The sequence below is a fragment of the Sminthopsis crassicaudata genome, chromosome 1 (genome assembly GCF_048593235.1).
Source record: "Sminthopsis crassicaudata isolate SCR6 chromosome 1, ASM4859323v1, whole genome shotgun sequence".
Classification (NCBI taxonomy): domain Eukaryota; kingdom Metazoa; phylum Chordata; class Mammalia; order Dasyuromorphia; family Dasyuridae; genus Sminthopsis; species Sminthopsis crassicaudata.
In genome coordinates, this window is record NC_133617.1 from 718,109,972 (window position 1) to 718,131,072 (window position 21,101).

The 21,101-nt window shown below is 33.0% G+C and overlaps 1 protein-coding gene across 20 annotated transcripts in view; it reads right to left on the reverse strand.

Annotated features, from left to right (window-relative positions):
- CHL1 (cell adhesion molecule L1 like) overlaps window positions 1–21,101 on the reverse strand; it is a 273,073-nt gene that overhangs the window by 203,646 nt on the left and 48,326 nt on the right. For all 20 annotated transcript variants that reach the window (XM_074284088.1, XM_074284083.1, XM_074284087.1 and 17 more), the window contains one exon: window positions 15,315–15,394. The gene's annotated coding sequence lies outside the window, so the exon portion shown is untranslated. The remainder of the gene's footprint in view (window positions 1–15,314; window positions 15,395–21,101) is intronic.

Sequence of the window (21,101 nt, forward strand, 5' to 3'; positions counted from 1 at the left end):
ATACATTTTAATTAAGATATTTAGTTTTTAATACAGCCTTAACCCTTTACCTACCCAGAAAGCAATCTCTCAAAGAAAAGGACAAAAAGAGAAAAGGAATGCTGAAGGTGGGGGTGAGGAAACAATCAGCAAAAATAATCAACATGTTAACAGAATCTTGCACACTAGCAATTCCTTACTTCTGCAAAGAAGTTAAAGAGACATTGTCTAATTTCTTCTAGACAGCAACCAGGAATTTTTTTTTTTTTCCGTAGAATGGAAAAAATTTGGGTGATGTCGTATACTTTTTACTTGAAATGAATTTGGTATTATTAGCAACCATGCTGGTGGTTGATCACAGTTGCATTTGCAACTAAATAACTCAAAAGCAGAAGTATGCTTCTTAAGATCTTAAAACAATTATATGTTACTTCTCAAAAAAATCATTCTAATTTAATTAATGAACATTAATTCGGATATAACGTCTTCTAAATGCAAATTCTAATGAGTTTTTCCAACTTCTGAGTAGTTAGATTAGATGCTGCTAATCAAAAAAAGAAAACACTTAAGACTGTTATTTATCACACTTTCCAAAAATAATAAAGGAAAGGAAAATTCTATAGTAAAAATCAGAATTAGAGTATTATACTATCATCAAGATAATTGCAGAGCAGTATATTTTCTCAGGAAAATACTTTATTTGAATTTGCACCTAGGTAGGACATTTTTTAAAGGTTTATTGCCTTTTCATCTGCATTATAACATGCACATAATTTAGATGTGCAATCTTTTTTAGACTGAAAATGTGTCACTAATTTTCAGAAAAGCACTTGGCCTTGTCTACCCTTACTAACAGAAATGGTAGGAAAGGAACAGCTTCACCCTGAATGGTTTTGATGGCACTAAACAAGATCAGCTAAGGATTATCTTTCAGGCCTGTGATCCATGGTGATCTCATCTGTCATCAAAAGGTGGTGCATTATTATGGTTGTAATGAGTTAAGAGTAGTGGAAATCATTATTATTCAAATGACACTTCACAGCTTTCCTCCAAGCCTCTGCTTTCACATTTTCAGTATGCTAAATGAATTTGCAGAAACCTCACCTCAAGGCAGCTAAGAATGCTGGCCAAGAAATAAAACATTAATTCTTTAGCCTGTGCTCTTAACTTAATTTTTTCCAGTGAAAATTCAACTCTATGTTTGGGTAAAAGATTAAGCAAGCTTGGCTCTATCTATAGTTGATAATAATCATAATCACAGTCTTCATTTATGCAGCATTTTGAATTTTTAAAAATTGTTTTTATTTACCAGATATATGCATGGGTAATTTTACAACATTGACAATTGTCAAACCTTTTGTTCTAAATTTCCCCCTCCTCTGCCCCCCACACAGATGGCAGGTTGACCAATACATGTTAAATATATTAAAATATAAATTAAATGCAATATATGTATACATGTCCAAACAGTTGTTTTGCTGTATTTTGAAATTTTAAAAGTAATTTAAATATGTCATTGGAATTTCACAATCCACCATAATTTATTAAGTGCCACCATTTTCAAGACATTAGGCTACATTTTGAATAACAACAATGTTGTGAATAGTATTGTTTATTCCTATTATTATTTTACAATGAAGAAATTGAGGCTTGAAGAGGTTAACTGACTTGTTCAGACTCACAAACCTATATAAGCATCTGAGACAAGATTTGAATGTAGTATTGAATCAGCTGAATCAGTGTCTAGGGGTAGTGAAGTGACCATTGAAACTGAAATGGCCCTTAGCAATTGATCAGCAGCAAACTTGGATAAGCTCCTTGGGTTATGATAGTAAAGGAATACATGGGGCTCGGTGGCGGATAAGTCAATGACTCTCTGCAGCTAGCCTTCCTGGTAGTTTTTACCTTAACATCTGTCTTATCCAGATCAAAGTTTCAATCTTTAGAATTACCCCTATGGAGAACATTATACACAGTAACATGTTATGATGATCAACTAAGAATGACTGAGTTCTTCTCAGCAATACAATGATCCAAGGCAATTCCAAAGGACTCATGATAGAAAATTCTATCCACATCCACAGAAAGAACTGATGGAGTCTGAACCTAGATTGAAACATACTATTTCCATTCATGTTTTTTTTTTTCATTTTTGGTTGTTTTTTTTTTTTCTTTCACAATATAGGGAACATGGAAATATGCTTTGCATGGTTATAAATATATAACATATAACATTACTTATTGTCTTAGGGGAAAGGATAGAAAAGAAGGGAAGGAGAAAAAATTAAAACAACTTTTTATTTGAATAATAAAAATTGTCATTATGTGTAACTGGAAAAAAATAAAATATCACTTAATAATAAAATTACTCCTATGAGTTAAATTAATTCAGTTAAATAAACATTGATTGTGTATCTTCTATGTGCAAGATTTTTTCTAGTTACTCAGGAAAAAAAGTAAAATCAAGATGGACTTTTTCCCTTAAGGAGTTTATTTTATACAGGGGAAATTCAACAAATAAACAAATAAAGAAGGGGGTATATATTTATGATTTTTTTAAGCTAAGGAAATTCTGTCAATTCAAATGAGCATCTTTTCTGCAATTTATGGTCATAGTTTGCTAGAGCTCTGAGAGGAAGTGATTTGCTCAGGATCTCCTAGCCAGCATGTCAGAGGCAGTACCTCGTTTTAAGGATAATTCTTTCTCCTCTGTTGTTTCCTTAGTTTTTGAGCAAAGCTCTCTATCTACACAAATTAATATAGAAACAAATAATATATACAATATGGGTATCTAGGTAGCATAGTGAATGGAACATTATACCTGCAGTTAGTAAGAGATGATTCCAAATCTGGTCTGGAACACTTACTAGTTGTGAGAACCCAAGCAATCACAACCTCTAACTGCTTCACTTTAATAATCTGTCAGTGATAATAATAACACTTATCTCTCAGGATGACTTATGAGAATAAAACAAGACAGCATTTGTAAAGAATTTTGAGAAACTAAATGTTAGTAATTATTATATAATAACACAAAGTAATTGTGATGGAAAGTAGTAGATTAAGGACTATGGACATCATGCATCCCTTTTTTGAGGAAGTAACATTTAACCTGAGCTTTTGAGGAATTCTGGGGGTCTGGGAAACAAGAAAGACCATTTCAAGCAGAAGGAATAGACTAAGGAAAGTTATGGATGTGGAAGGTGGAAAGTTTTATAAGAGAAACAGCAAATATGTTGGTTTGGCTGGTTTGTAGAACATATACAATCTTGGGGGGCAGAACAGAGTAGTTTATATTCAGTTTAATCTGTTTGGAAAATGTGACTTGAGTCAGACAGTGAAGATCTTTAAAGGAAAGACAAAGCTATAATCAGCATAATTTTCTTGATGCTATGTACACATTGGGGAGGTATCAGGAAAGATGGGTCATTAGACTTCTCCCATTAGTATAGTAACATATGTGAGTTGATCTAATTTTACAATAACAATTTACTTGGAAAACAAAGAGAACATGGATCTCAGAATACATGGCATTACAGAGATGTTTCAGAATAAGAAAAAAAGCCTGATATTGAAAAGACTTCAGTTGCCTAGGGCAACAGGAGGTAGCTAATAAAAAGGTAAAATGTGATCATGACCATCAGTAGGAGCTCTAAGGAGCACAAGGTGAGGAAAGGATGAGGGTCCTAAGCCAGAAAAGGCAGAACTCAGAAAATGAGGGATGTGGTTGATGAAGGGCAGAGTGCTTCATGTGGCCCCAAAGCAGGGCATGCAGAATAAGGAAGGAGGAAGAAAAAATACTCCATTTTCTCCTAAGATTAGCACTGAGAAGAAAATAGAGACTTGAATCTTTTCTGTCTATCAGCATCTAAAATTATTTACACTGCCAGCCAACATCCTACTGAAATTAAAGTCCTGGCAGATGCTCTGCAAAAATATTGTACTTCTGGGTTTTCACTAGCCAAGAAACCAATTCCTTTTCACTCCACATATTAAAATGTTATAGATTAACAGTGACCTGAATAGATAAAGTATCTGGTTCTTGGTAGCTATATAACAAATCAAAAAATCTTTTAAAAATGTATTGTTCTAGTAAAATTAGAAAGGTAATATCTATTCATTTATCATAAACAAAAATGAATCACATATTACTCTTCCCTTTTGTAATTTTACTTATATAATGTTATCTACCTTAATTGCCCTCCTCCTCCTGCTAACCCATATCTATCACTTTTAAAATCTAGTTGACATTTCAATTCATCTGGAAAACCTTTATTATTTATATCTGTCTTACTGATCATTCCTTTCTGATATTATGATCACTCCTTTGCAATATTCTTTATTCCCTGAAGGAATAATGCGTTCATTTCTTGACATCTGATTATTCTTATCTATTTTATAGTAGAGTCTGAAATTTCTATTTCATTTATTCTGCTTGCATCCCTTTCCCCACACCCACCAATTGCACCAATAACCAGAATAATATGTAGGTCTTATGAACTTCTTCAGAGTTATATAATATACAAAGGATTGATCAAATGCCTTGTCCCATCTTGGCTCATCCTTGAATTCGAAGCTATTGGCAAACTGCAATAGCTCCAGTTCTCAAGGATTATTAGTTTAACAAACTAATGAATTAATAGCCAAATGTTTAAAATTTAACATTCAACATTTTGTTAACCCTGTCTCTATTCTTCCCCCATTGAAGCAGGATCAGAGCTCAGGTGAATAATATTGAAATGTCTAGCAGCAGTGTGCAGTATCATGACTGCCTTAGAAACTATTATTGGAAATACTCCTCTCTAAGCTCCAGAGAGAAGCAGAAACCATTTTTAATCACTTTGGCAAGTTATGGTATGCACATGACTCAGTCCACACATAATGTATTTAAAACAGTTTCCATTACAACTACATTGTATTGAAGGGATTTATTTTTAACTAGGCAGATTTGAAGGGGAAAAATTACTTTTCCCCATAGAGTCAATTTGTAGAGGAGATTCAATACTTTAAATTCAGCATTCACATATTTTTCCCCTCTTAGTTGGAATAGCCATTCAAAATGGCAACCATGCCTCCAAATTTGATCACAGGCTACCAGTATAGCAAATGTCATCTACTTGTTTTTAAAGCATGGGGATTTAGATCTAAAATTTGTTTAGCTTTGTGACTGATCATGTCATTCATCTTCTCTTATCATCACTTTCCAAATTTGCATAAAGGGATGATAAAAATAAAATAATAATAATAATTCATTTTCATGTACTATTTTAAAGAATTGCACATATTTCTCTAATAACCAAGGCATCCATCTCACAGGGATGCTGTAGGACTCAGAGGAGATAATGTTTGCATTGTGCTTTACAAATTTTAGAAGGTTACATTCATGGTAAGCTCTTTGTTTTTTACTGTTTTGTTTTTTTTTTTTGGTGGCTATTGTTTTGTATTCTACTGGTTCTCTACATGATTCATAGCTGCTGAGCTATTAATTAAGACAGTTGGAATGGGTGCTATAATGTAATATGCTGCTAATAAACGGTAAATCTGTTTTAGTTATTAATTGTTCATCTGAATGGGAAGAGAATTGGAAGCTTTAGACTGTCCGTCCTCTCTTGGTAGAAGTACTGGGAGAAGTTCTGAAAGTTCTCATATTCAAAAATATAGCTATAAAATATTCACTAATTGGAAATTCATTTAGATTGAAGGAACTTAAATGCTTTTAGAGATCTTTACAAATTGGCCACCACTTATCTTTCTAGCCTCATTATAAATCACATCCCTTCCTGCACTCTATGGTCCAGACAAATTGTCCTTCCTGCTGATCCTTCTACATGGCATTCCATCTTCTTTCACTGGGCCTTGGACCTGACTCTCCTCCACATCTGGAATAAAGTCCTCCCTTGTATACATGCCCCACACCTAATTCCTCACTACCTTTAAGATTCATCTAAAGTGCAACCTTCAATATGAATTCTTTCCTGAATCCCCAAACTGTTAATGTTCTCTTTCCCTAATTCTCACATATTAATTGTGTATTTATCTTGTATGTTCTCATTTATGGACTCCTCTTTCCAGATTGAAAGTCTACTCCTAGATATGAGGAGCTGTTTCACTTTGCATTTGTATCCCCACAGATTAACAGAGAGATAAATACACAATCAACATTTAACAAATGCTTGTTTGTTGATTGAATCCTTATTTGGAGATGTAAATACCCCATGAGAACAGTTCTTATTTATTTTCCTTTCTTTATATCTTAATATCAGTATGGGCAGTTAGATGGCTCAGTGGCACGGGTCCTAGAGATAGGAGGACTAATGTTCAAAGCCAGTCTCTGCAATTTGAAATTTACTGCTGTGAGAGCTTGGATAAGACATTTAAAGTCCAATATCCCCAACTCCCTGTCAATAATAATAATAATTACAATAATAATAATAAAGTTAAAACTTTATGAAAACTAGGTGGCTCTAAACAAGTTACTTGACTCTGATTACTCCTAAAAATGCACACATACACATACACACACACACACATATATCCATATTTGTATTTATGTGTGTATATCCATGCATGTGTACATATCTATATAGATAGATAGATACACATGTCTATTTATATCTACATATATATGTGTGTGTGTGTCTATATATACACATATATTTAAGTTAGTCAATACTTTATATAGCTCAGTCTCAGAAACTTGGTATTTAGAGTGGCAGGAGAAAATTATAAGCGAGAGAAGGTAGAAAAAGGAAAAAAATATATATATATATCTTCTGATATTAGCCAAGCTAATGAGGGAGAAAATATGGTAGGAGATGGAGGGAAGTACAGACACTATGTAGACAGGTTACTTTAGAAATGACTATAGAAGAAAGGATATCATTAAAATATGTAATTTTAAAATATATAATAAAATACATAGGATTAATAGGGACAGCTAGGAGACATCTAGTACAATCCCCTCACTCTAACAAATGATAAAACTACAACTAAGAAAGGGTAAGTGACATGCCCACTTTTGCAAGACTTCTCTACTTATTTTAGGTGTTCTTTTCCCATGAGATTTATAATTTGTATATTCAGATTCTTAGATTCTGCACTCATTTATAACATGGCTCCTATAGTTGAAAAAGGATAGAACTAAGGAGCAAATAAACAATGGATAGATGATTGAGCATCATTGACATTATTATTCTGTTGGTGAAGCAGGGAAGTCATGCACTAAGAAGCTCATTTTTATATTTCTCAGAGAATCATAGAAACACAGAATTTAAGTGATCAAAGAGGTCTTTAAAAACCCTCTAGTAAAATCCCTTTCATGCTACTGATGAGAATATTGAGGCTAAAGGAAATTGGCTGACTCATCTGAGGTCACAGATGTAATTATAGCAAAAATGGGATTTAAACTCGGGATCTTGTGGCTCCAACCATACTTTCCTCACAGTGACTAATAGAAAATCATACACATAGAATCAAGAACAAGTTTAAAAGATCTAATTTCTAGAGACAGAGACAGACAGAGACAGAGAGAGACAAAGAGACAGAGAGAGAAAGGAAGAGAGAGACAGGGAGAAACAGAAAGACAGAGAGAGATGAGAGACAGAGAGAGACAGAAAGAGATGAAATGTTTTGAAAGTCTGATTAGGGCTAAGAATCACTTCTCAAAACGATGTTTTTTAAATGAAGTCAGTCAGTCAATAAGAACCTACTATCTGTCTAGAATTGTTATAACCATCTCAGATAAAAAGAAAGGCATAAGTCTCTCCATATTCTTAAAGGGTTCATGAGCTAATTAGATAAAAAATATAGGGAGGGGGATAGAAGTATAGACACTATGAAGACAAGTTACTTTAGAAATGATAATAGAGGAAATTTTATCAATAATATATATATTTTAAAATATATAGGATTAATAAGGATAGCTAGGAAACACCTAGTGAACCCCCTTACTCTTACAAATGAGAAAACTATAGCTAAGAAAGGGTAAGTGACATGCCTAAAATACAAGAATCACAAGCAGGATTGGAACCCAGGTTATTTTGGCTCAGAGTCTAGCACCATACAAACTGTGTCTCTCAAACATTCAAGTCAAAAATACTATATAGATAGATTTACATGTGTGTGTGTGTGTGTGTGTGTGTGTGTGTGTGTGTGTATGAATATCATAAGATATAGATGGATAGATATGGGTAGATAGATTCTGGGCCACTAGATGGCAGTGGATAGGGTACCTAGTACTCATCTTCCTGAGTTCAGATCTGGCCATGACACTGTGTGACCTTAGGCAAATCACTTAACCCTGGTTGCCTCAGTTTCTTCATTTGTAAAATGAACTAGAAAAGTAAGTGACAAACAACTCCAGAATTTTTACCAATAGAATCCCAAATGGGGTCGACATAGTAATAATAATATTAGTTCATCTTAATATTATTTTCTTCCTCTTTCTGGTACTCAAATACAAATAATTATAATGTTCAGATTTCTCAACTAGCTTTGATGTATTTCCTCTCCTTTGCCTCTTTCATTGCTGGTAAAGTGTATAAAGTATATATCTTTGATGTTCATACATAAAGCTTCCACTGGCAGTATCATGATGAGCTCTATTAGACTTTGATTTGAGGCTCTGATTTACTTTGTAATTTAATGTTTGATCACTTACTAGACAGAAAGTCACATGGCAGTTCCGTTTTTTTTTTTTTTTTTTTTTTTGTTTTGTTTTGTTTTTCAGATCTGCACTATGTATGCCATGCTTCAGTAATTTGCTTTATTCTAAGGATGAGAATGCATGTGTGATGAATTTTTGACCAGATTGTGCTCCCTACCTCTTATGGAGTAAGATGGGGCTTCTTAAACTTTTTCCACTTATGACCCCTTTCCACGCAATTTTTTTTTATAAGATCCTGGTGTATAGGTATATAAGATAAGTAGACAAATCAAATATTTGGTGATAATAAATCTTAATTTCATTATCCCCACATTCAATTATGAGATCCCATAAGGGATTGCATACTAATTTAAGAAGCTGGGGAATAAAAGACAGGTAGGAAAAAAAAAATCAGCTAGAAAAACTAGAAGATTAAATACCCTATGATCTACCCTTCACCACTATCCCAGAGATTAAAGAAAGTCTATCAATATTTATTAATATATTTTTCTTGTTTTTTAACTGCTAATCTTTCTTGGCAGTGCATATCTCTGGAAATCATAAGTCTTCTCTTCTCCTGTCATCCTCAGTTTCTTTAATTCTCTCAAATGGAAGGCTCTCAAGCCCCTTTGCCTCTTTTATATCTAGACTAGTGTCCTAATATATTCCAATAAACTGTTGCTGTTATTCCAATTGTTCATTGTTAGGACCCTGGATATCTTAGAATCAGCTGGAGTCAGCATAAGCAAAAGTCTTTATTCTTGGTCTTTTGGGGTCACTCTCAGGGGATTAGATATAGGAATCTCCACACCTCCTTCCTCTCTCTTCACCACCAAAGAATGATCCTCCTTCCCTACTCCACCCTCTGATCTCTCCTCCCTTCTTTCACCACACCCACAGATCTAACCAGCATAGAGTTGAGTAGGGTCATCCTCCAAACATGTTAATAGAGAATTGTCCCATTGGTAATTAGCCCAAAATGCTAGGTTACCTTGCATCTAGGTTAAATACATCTGCTCAGTTCTAGCTCTTTACAATTCATGACTTAATTTGGGATTTCTTGTCAATGATACTGGAATAATCTGACATTTTATAAGCCTACATGCTCTATCCATTGCATTATCTTGCTGCCCTTCCAATAACTACCTATTCCCCAAAAATCAGTTTCCAGGGAAGGGGAAATTTTATTTGATGTTTTATGATATTTTCATTGAATATGTATATGTATATGAATATATGTAACCTTGTTTGGCATTGAAAGAATTGATCATAACCTTATCTATTCTTATTTTTTCTAAGTTTCTTTCACTTTGCTTAACTCCACATTCTATATGACCCAAGGCTGGCCTCTTGCTTTTCCTTGCACAAGATATTCCTTTTCCAGTTGTGAACTAATTCAACCATTCTGGAGAGGAATTTGGAACAATACAACTGTGCTTACCTGTTGTGGCCATCTTAAGAACTCAAAGTATATGAGCCCTTTGATCTCAGAGGTAAGATGAATGAGGAGGGAGACTCCTAGAGTGTGAAAAGAGCTCCAATTTATTATGCCATACATCCTTGTTGATATGCATTTTTGCAAGCATGACAGCGTGTGAACAGTAGGCAATGCCCAATCACCACTCAGAAAAGAAGTTCATGGGCTTTGTGAATTCATGGTATCTGCCAATGGGAGGAGAGCCAATCCAGCATTTTAGCAACCCACTTATAGGCAAGAGGCCCTGTTAAGGCATCCCTACTTAAGAACAATTATACTGTGACCCTCAGACCAAATCCGTTCATGTGATCACAAATCATTACTCTTTATTCAACAAAAGCATTTTTTGCAATGTGGCAGAAAAGTTATTGTGCACTAAAGATTAAGGTGGCCTTTGTACTCCCTTTTAGCAGGGTCCCCTACCTTAGCACATACCCTTTGACCCAGTGTTTTTACTAGGTCTGTATCCCAAAGAGATCATAAAAGAGTGAAAAGATCCGTATGTGCAAAAATGTTTGTACCAGAGAGAGAACTAGGGAGACTGAATGTGGATCAAAGCATAGCATTTTCACTTGTTGTTGATGTTTGTTTTTGTTGTTTCTTGTGTTTATTCTTTCCCTTTTGATCAGATTTTTCTTGAACAGCATAATGAATAAGGAAATATGTTCAGAAGAATCGCACATGTTTGACCCATATCATATTGTTTGTGTGTCTAGGCAAGAGGGGGAAAGGAAAAAAAAAAAAAATGGAACGCACAGCTTTACATGATGAATGCTGAAACTATCTTTGCATGTGTTTGTGGGGAAAAAAAAAAACTTTTGAAATGACCAAAAAAAATAATAATAATACTCCATTTCCAGATTCTGTGCATTTTCGTTGGTGCTTGTAATGTTATTCCTCCTTTTTTCTACCTACTGGTTTCCCTTGCTTCCTTTTAGTCTCAACTAAAATCCCCACTTTTATAAGAGGACTTTCATGATCTCCCTTAATATTAGTGCCTTCTCTAGAATTAAGGTTACCTTCATTTTACCCCATCTATATTATTTACATCGATAGCTATTTGAATGATATTTCCCAATGTATAGATATGAGATTTTTTCACTGCAGGAACTGTTTTTTCCTTTCTTTGTATACTCAATACTTAACAGTGCATGACAAAAATAGGTGTTTAATAAAATAAAATGACTTATCAATTAAATTCAATAATTCAATTTAGTAAACATGTATTAATTACCAACTACATCATGCATCAATATGGGTATGAATGAAAACTTATAGAAGATTCAATATTAGTTATATTATTCAAGTGGGGGGGAAAGGGACATTTCCACATTCTACAAATAATTACTCTTCCCTTCCCTCCCTGGTTCTGTTAATCTTGATATTTCTCAAAAGTGGATGTAAATCACAATGCATATATATGTATTTTATGCAACATTTTGGTCTAGCTTTGTTTTCCTATTTAATCCTTTCTGAATTTTATTATCTTTAAGCTCAAAATTTTCTCTACAGATGATTTCACACAAGGTCTTCTTCATGCAACTAAAAAATCCTGATTTTGGCACATTGCTTTCTAATTTATGAATGCAAACTGGTGACAATGCAAAGAACAGGCAAAAGTATGATAAAGGGACTAGAGTGATTGGCTGGTAAGGAAATGAAAGAGTTCTCAATATGCCTAGCCTGGATAAACAACAATAAAGGAACCCGATAATAGCCCATAAATATTTGAAAAGTGTAAACATCAAATATGAAAAAGAATTATTAATTGTGGAGCAGGGGCATAGAGCTAGAAATATTATATGGAAATCATGGATAGAGAAAAAGGGACAAAACAGAATTATCATTATGAAATATGTATAGCATGAAATATTAATATGGAGTATTCTAGCATGTGATGGAATCTTCTAATACATTGTGAATGTCTCATCACTAGAAATATTGACATCCTAGATTTAATTATTGAATAGAAAGGATAGTATTTCTGTATACCTTAGTTTTAATGGTTTGCATCTATTATTTCTTAGTGTGAGATTTAGATTTTACAGAATTTTTTACATTAGTGTCTATTATTTCTCTAAATGGTTTAGAAGTTAATTATCCTCAAGAATAGATTTTATTCACTGATACTAGGACTCAATCCTCTGTGCCTGCTAAGATTTCTTTTTAAGAATATTCAATATCCAATTAATCCGAGGAATCCAGCTGTACTCTTCTGTATACCAAAACAGTTTGAACAGAATTAAATGCAAGTATTATACTTGGTTTGCTATGTAGTCCATGTATCACCTAGATTTATAGTATATATAGTCTTTCCTATGTATTAGAAGCCCATTATAATCAATAAATGGAGCTGTAAACCACAACGCAAACCATCAATCCATCAATGCATGTCATGGTCAGTAGGTGTGTTGGAGTTGTTCAATGTGATTTCCCATCACTGTCATAAATTTATTTATTTATTCCTCTTTCAGTGTCTCTTCTTCTTAGAAGTATACTGAGTGCTTTAACTAAAAAAAATGAGATAAAAGTATATTCATTGATTTATCTATCTAATCTATTTACATATATATTATATAGGTACTATGAAAACATTAATATTTGATGTATTTGCACAAAGTATGATAAATAATTAACATGTAATTAAAGAAAAATGGACTAAAATATTGAAGTAAAATTGGATTTTGGAAAAATTATAAAAAAAACAAGGTATTCTTGTATTTAAATGTAATCAGAGACTTAGGGGTTATTCATCATTCTCCGAAATAAGAAAATAAGAATTTTCATTGTAGCAGCATACCTTGCTTTGCCATCATTTATGTTCAAATGAAGCTGCACAGCAGACAAATTAAATTACAAGTGTTGGAGTGAAACTTAAGGAATAAATACAGTATGGTTTGTAAATATTTAACAATATACTATTCCTACTGTTTGAGAATTTTACATATACCTTTCCATAAAAATTATTGGTTTTAGAATGACAAAGTAACTTGATTCATCCTCAACTGGAACAAAAGAAATAGTAAGTTATCAAAAAAATTGAGGAAGCCAAACCACTTTGGGAAAGCCAAACATTTGTTCATATAGCCATAGAAACAGTGAAGATGTCAAGAATTTCTGTTATTAATAGAACATAATACTATCCCCATGAGACATCTTGTGGCATAGTGGAAAATGAGGGAGCAAAAGAATTTTTCTGAGCTAGGTGAGATGCAGGTAAGCTTCCTAGTGACATGATAAATAATGGAATGAAAGAAGACACTTCTAATTCATTAAAGAGTTAATAAAAGAAGATTTAGTTAAAAGTAACAGGAGAAAGAATTGAGGACCCCCTGGATTGTTGAACAAAGCTTTACTGCCTCCAAATTGGTGGTTTTTGTTTTTCAACCAATCCAATTCTTGCAGAGCATACCTGAATCTCCTTGTTGCTATTTGGTAGCAACTTTGTATGTATGTGCCCAGGAAATGTTATTATTAGCTTGAATCTCTTAACTATGTTACTTTCAAAATTGTCCTACCTATATTTCCCTTTAAACTTTCTTCTGTTTCCTCTATACTTTACTTTAAAAAAAAATAAACTTCAACCACCATTTCATTTTGTTGCATATAGTTAATAATAAATAAACATAGTTATAAATTCAAATTTTAGAAGAGGAACAGGTTTTGAGCATGGAGACCTCCAAATAACATGACAAGGATCATGTTCAAAGAAACAGGAAACGATTAGTTCCTAACATGATGATGTGGGCCAAAACTTCTTAAACTGAGTGTGACAACCCCATATAGGGTCATATAACTGAATGTGTAGATCACAAAAAAAAAAAAAGGTAACAGTAAAAATATCAAATATTACAAGACCCAATTATTTATGCAAAAATAATCACATCCATCTCATTAATATACAAATTTGTTTTCATATTTAATAAATGGTGAGATTATATACATATATATATACGAAATTATAGTTTTACTTTTTTATTTATTATCAGTAAATGTTTTATTTGTATACCTACTTTATATACTTATATATCCAAGTGCACATAAAAATTTCTCAGGTGAAATGGGTTGCTTTTGAAAAAAGTTCCAAAAGTCTTGATTTAGATTATAACAGTAAACACAGAACCTACTTGTTTTCCTTCCCATCTGTAAGTTCTGGGATACTTTGTATCTATTTGAGTTGTATTACATGGCAAGCTTTACAAAACAAATCTAAGATATGATATTAGGGAATCAAGGGATATGTCTCACTTTCTATACTAGAATTTTCCCATTGGTACATTCCATTCAAATAGACTGAAATTATCTAATGAAACCTTTCTTGGTTTCACCAGAAGGAGGTTCATAGTAAATATAGCACAAGTGATCTAAAGGATTCATTCCCCTTTGTTCTGGTATCAAAAATTTAGTCCCCAGTTCACTGCTTAATTTCTCCAAAGGCAATTCAAATCAGTGTAGTTGATCTAAAGATTATAAAATTCCAATCAGAAAATAAACAGGCTTTAATAAAGAACATGGGACTTCAAAGGGTTAGCAATGTCTGTTAGGCAGGAAGCAGTAAGACTAGACAGGGAAGAAGTGGCAAAGGGATAAATTCACCAGTTTCTTGTTGTGACAGAGTAGATACAAGTATCCTCTGGCACAAAACAAATTGTTTCAAATGATTCCTTAAATAGATCAGTGATCCAAAAAAGGCTCCAAATGTGAAGTATTCGATTCACTTTGCAATAATAGTTCCTTTAACTTTCAGTATCCCACAGCTAGCACACATCTCTGTGAAGTTCCAAAATTCTCAGGTTTCTCTTCATCTCTGCTCATTTTTCTGACCAGTAAAAACTGCAATTCCCAACATCCCTTCTTCAGTCCAAAAAAAAAAAAAAAAAAAAAAAAAAAAAGAATAAACTAAAAAGAAAAGAAAAGGAAAAGGAAATACTTGAGTATATATATATATATATATATATATATATATATATATATATATATTTTTTTTTTTTTTGGAATAGCAGCCCATCATTTTATATTTTAAAAGATGAAGACATTATTTAATTTTCCTGCACAAATTGTGTCCTCCTATTATTGTATGCATACAGCTTCATGACATCTGTTTTATTTCATATTCTTATAGCCCTCAAGTTGTTCCTCTCTTCAACATATTGCAACAATAATTAAGGTTATTGAAAAATACATTGAGTATTTAATTAAGGAAACTATTCTTACCTAAATTGAACTTCTTTTATTTTCTGTATGAAATTTCTTTGCAGGCTTATGTCTGGATCATTGTTCTCAGTTTACAGCACCTAGAGAGAGATTAAAAAGTTGTAAATTTGGAAATAAATATAATCTTAGGAGCGATTCCTCAAACATTACCATTTTTTGCTTCGTACTTTGAATAAAAATCACTTTCTCATCCATTTTTCTTTCTTTCCAAAGAAATCAGTTTACAAATCTATTACAATAATACTGAGTACATTTTCATGTGAACAAAATGTTCCCTAATGATAGTGTATCAGTTTTCTTTTAATATTGTAGAAGTGATCCTGTCCTGGATTTTCATATCAAATGAAACTGCTCTGTAAATTTTAGAACAAAAACAGATAGATACATCGAAAGATAGATACTTAGATGATAGAAATATAGAAAGATAGAGAGATGATGGAAGATTGGCTGGATACATAGATATATTGACAGATAAACAAATACAACAAAAAATTTGATTTCTTCGTGAGAGTTTCTAAATATGTTTTTGCTATTCTTAAAATCTATTACTTAGCCTATAAATTCCAAAGATAATTTGTAAATATTACTTCATGGCATCAGTATTCAATCTGTTGAAACCCATGGAATCCTTTTTAAAAGAATGGTTTAAATGTATAAAATAAAATGTGCGTGATTAAATGGAAATAAATTATATATATATATATATATATATATATATATATATATATATATATATATATATATATATATATATATATATATATATATAAATTCTCATATATCAAAAGTCAGGAATTCTCAGTCTCAACAATTACTTTTCATTTTTGATCTAGACTATGATTTCATTATTTTGGGAAACCATTAGTGTGCAGACTGATTCATGGTAGAAGAATAACTCATTTGTTGCATTTGGCCTGGGGCAGCTGTCTAGGACAAGAAAAGGTTAAGTGATCATGGTCAAACTACCAGTGTGTAAAGACTTGACCTAAAACCAGCTCTTCTTTATGCTTAGTGCAGTCTTGTGTTTACTAACACCAAGCTAAGTCTCTTACTACTAGAACCATGTTAATTTTGTCTTAAATGGACAAGATGGTTTTCTAAAATTTGATCACTTTCAACTTTAAAAAAAAAAAAAAAACTCTGCAAAGAAATCTGCTTTCTGCTTTTCACCAATTCCAAGTGTAGTGTTGAAAACATATGCTTATTTCTTTGGGGTGAAAAGGAAGCCTCAAATTTCAAAGTGGTTCAAAGGCTTTAGGCTACGGGTTGTCTTAAATTGCTCCCTTATATCCATAATAATCAAATCCTGTATAACTCAGTGTTTTCAGAGAGATTGCCAATTAAGAATCTTTGTGGAAGCTACAATATCTCCTCTGGCCCGAAAGAAACTGAGGGACTAATATATGCAAGCAACCTACTTTCTTGCTGTTTACTCCTTGACAATCTCTCGGTTTGGCTTCAATTCAAAAACTGTTGCCAAGAAGTATAAACAGATCCCTCAACCTCCCGAGGAAACCTCACACAAATATACTGAAAAGCAGAATTTCACCCCAGAAAGAATGTGAATAGTCCCTATCACTTTCCAATTGACCAACTGACACTAAACTAAGTTTCTTCTCCTACTTCTTTTCTCTGGAGGCTTCATTTCAATCCCATTAGGGCTTTCTACTGACACTGTGATTGTAATAAACAGAAATGTTTGCATATCACCCACACAAGGTACTAAAAAGAATTTAATGGACCCTTTCCCACTGGATTGATAATATACATTTATTTTATTCTTTATTTTATCTACTAAATTCATCAAGCTAATTGAAAATAGCCATTAAAGGACAGGTCCTTTATACCTCTAAATATAGGATATTATGACTATTCTCTACTCATTACCTTTCTCTTCAGTAGTCTCTCCAACTGCCTGGCCATCCGTACAAAGGGTTTTAATTTTTCATATCTAGAACTTTATATCTTAAGCAAAGTCCTTTCTTGCCCTTTTTCTTCTCCAACAAAAAAATTAATACCTCTCCCATATGAATATTCCAATTCAACATCACCTGTCTACTGTTTTACAACCTATTCTCTAGTTATTTACTTTCCAACTTTCTAGTTATTAAAAGACCCCATGAAACTCAGCAGGGATAATCCTAGTATGAGCTGCTACTGCCCACTACAGTTATAAGCTAGTCCAGGAGTAGTTACAACCAATGTCTTTTTGGAGAGAGTAGAATCCTTCATGAGAAGTGCTCCAGAGTGAATCACAGACCAAATACACAAGTAAGAGCAAGCTTTATACTGTTAGTTCAGTTCTTTACCCCTCCTTCAAGGCTCGCATTGGTCTGAGTTACAATTGGTTGAATTTACAATCCAAGCTACCTAACTTTTCATACTCTTCATACTATCAATCCCTCCACTTTTGGAAGATGAACCACTCAATTCTTCCATTATTCTTGGATGGGATATATCATTTTCCTATGAATCAATAATTATCTCCATAACTATTTAGATAAAATGTTTCATTTTGCCTATGATTTTGCTACATGTATTGTCCTTCACCATGAAAGTGAAAGCTCTTTCAGGGTAAATACTGTATTTGTTTTTGTCCCTTGATGGTCAGAGTTTAGTACAGGTCCTAAAGCCAGCTCTTAAAATGTTTTTTTTTTCCCCATTAATTTTTCATTCATTGTTCATTCATTCAATTATTTATCTGGATATGAATCCTAACTCTGTGAGTTGGCATCTATGTAACCAGAGATGAATATTTCAACTCTAGGGATCAGTTATAGTATTTTAAAATGAAAGCATTTTAAAGGTCCATTCAGAACTCTAAATCTGAAATTCTAAAATTCACCATTCCATTTACTGAACATTTATCAAGTATCTAATGTATAAAAAGCAAGGAAAACACAAAGATAATAGGAAAAATGCTTATTTCCTCTCCTTGAATTTATATTATAAGGAATGAATACATACAGATAAGTGAATATTGAGCTATTTGAAAAATGAGAGCTCACTAACAGTTAATGGGATCATGAAAGGATTTGAGAAGATAGTGGCATCTGAACTTGACTGCTAAACTGCTAAAAAAAAAAAACTAACTAAATATTCTAAGACATGAACATAATGATAAACTATACAATCAAAATGGGAGACAATCTGAAAGGCCAGAAGATGAAAATTGTAATGCTGCATTGGAGTACAATTAGTGGGTCATTTCAGTTGGAAAAAAAGAACATCAAAAGGGAATATCATGAAATAATGGAAAGATAGATTGGAGATGGCTAAAGAGAACTTTAAATGCTAGGTTGAACAATTTATATCTTTTCCTAAAAGCTAGAGCAAGTTAAAGAAGATTCTTAATTTAAAAATAAAATGACCATGCCTATACCTTAGGAAGGCTACTTTGATAGCTGGGTAGAGGAAGAATTAGGCTGGGGAGAGATTTGAATCAGGGAGGCCAATTAGGAGATGAAAAAAGATGGAGGCCTGAATTTGGGTCATGTTTGATTTAATGTAAAGAAAGGGTTGCCTTCGAATGTTGGAAACAGTAGAAGACTAGAGAAGATATGAAAACAGAATATGGGGAAAGGAAAAGGAAAAAGAACCAAGGGTCATAGGCTATAAAAGCAGATGATTTTAGTGACTGCAACAATGATACATTAGTTTTTGAAGTTGGGAAGAAGATAGGGAGAAAGAAAATTCGTTCCATTTTGCATATTCAATTTAAGATGGACAGGGGACTGCCAGATGGAGATGTTTAGCATTTGATAATTGGGGCCTGGAGATAAAAAACCTCTGTGGCCAAAGGCACAATACTAAGCTTTACTGTGACAAAAGATAGGGATAAGAACAGGAACTGGACATGTGCAATCATTTTAATGTAAAATTTTCATGTCATGTAATCACTTAATTATGACACTATCAAAGGGTTTTCCTTCTTCTTCAGTTTTCCCCCCAAAAAGAATTGTGTGATGTCTTCTATGATTTAAGACATCAGTAATACTCTCCCCCTATATACCCTTAATGAATTAAAGCTGGATTTTAATAATTAAGTCACAATTCTTTTCAATTCTATACATTCATGATGTCAAAAGAAATCAGAAAATAATTCTCTAGTCACCAAATAATAATATTTTCCATGTGATTCTCACACCATCATGAGTATTCCATGATGGTCAGAGAGGTAACAGGAATGGACTTAGCCTTAGATTATCTGGATTCACATTTTATTTTTATCACTTACTACCCATGGTGATTTTGGCCAAATCATTTAACCTCTCTTTTCTTCTGTTGCCTTGTGAAAGGACTGAATTAGATGATTGGCAAAGTCCATTATAGCTCTAGACTTCTGCTTCTATGGACTTCTGAGTATCTTTGGTATACTCATCTGAATAATGAATGTTGTGGTACTCAACTATCCTTTCCAAATAAAGAATCCTTTGTTGAAGAGAGAAATAAACAAACAAAAATAATAATTACATCTATCGTATATAAATTATGTATGGAGATACATTTTATAAGTTTTTGATTCATGATTGTAAATTGAAAACTTCTTTAAATTATGATTCATAAATACTTCCATTACATTTATAATGAATCATCTCTTTTGAAATAACTTCATATAAGCGTGTGTCTCGTGCTGTCATTGCTTCCCGGGAGGCAGCAGTTTTATCTTAGTGTCAATATGTCATGTGTCTGACTTGTTTTTCCATGAATAGTGAAAGATCATGCTGAGATATCCACACTCATTTCTAGTTTCCCTGGAAACCATATCATGTCTTACTAAGAGGTTAGGGTTAGCATGATGGAGAGAAGACTAACCAAGAGAAGACTTAAGAGGGACAAGGAAGATGTCTTTAAATATTAAAATTGCTGTCATATGTAGGAGGGACTGAATTTGCTTGGCTTTAGAGAGTAGACCTAGGGGCAGATGGGTGGACTTTGCAAAAAGGCTGATTGAAGTTGTTAAATGCTACCTAAGAATTATAATATTTTCTAACAATGAGAGCTATCCAAAAGTGAAAAAAATCATTTCATGATGCAGTGGGTTCGTTTTTGTTTTTGTTTTGTTTTTGATTTTTTTTTTCATTGACAAAGACTGAATGACCACTTGGACAATATGTCATGGCTGAAGTTCTTTCTTTGGGTATCAGAAGGACTAGAGGACTTTCAATCTCCCTTCCAACTCTGTGATTCTGTGTTTATGTGATTCTGTGTTTCAGCATCAATCTATCCAGTAGTGACTACCCATGCTTATCTCTATGCCTACAGCAACAGCCTGAGTCTGGAGAGCTTTTATCTGTCTCATACACCATTGGGTGAGCAAGTGCTCACATTAGTCAGATGAACTGGAATTTTCCTACTAATCCAAGGAGATGGGCAATTTCCTTATGCAAGAATTAACCTTCCACAAAGTGGTTATAACCAGAATGATTTTAATAGGAATAAAGGTATCATAACCTGTTGATATAGCTCTTTTTTCTTTTCTTATAATTAACTCTTTTTTTTTTTTAGTTTCTTAGTTATTTATGTTCTTAATGAGAATGCTTAATAAAAATTCTTGTTTTCCTGGCAAAATCCTGCAATCTCTACTAAATGGCAGATATTCTGCCAGCTTCACCAAGTAAATTTTTAAAAAAGCATTTCAAGCAACAACACTGATAAGAATCACACATTTTCCAATCACAAAACTTCACTACATAAATTGGTTTTTTTTTTAAATATAATTGCTAGAATGGTAAATATATTTATTCCAGGAGAATTCTGGGAAGATGGTAGAGTAAGTTGATAATT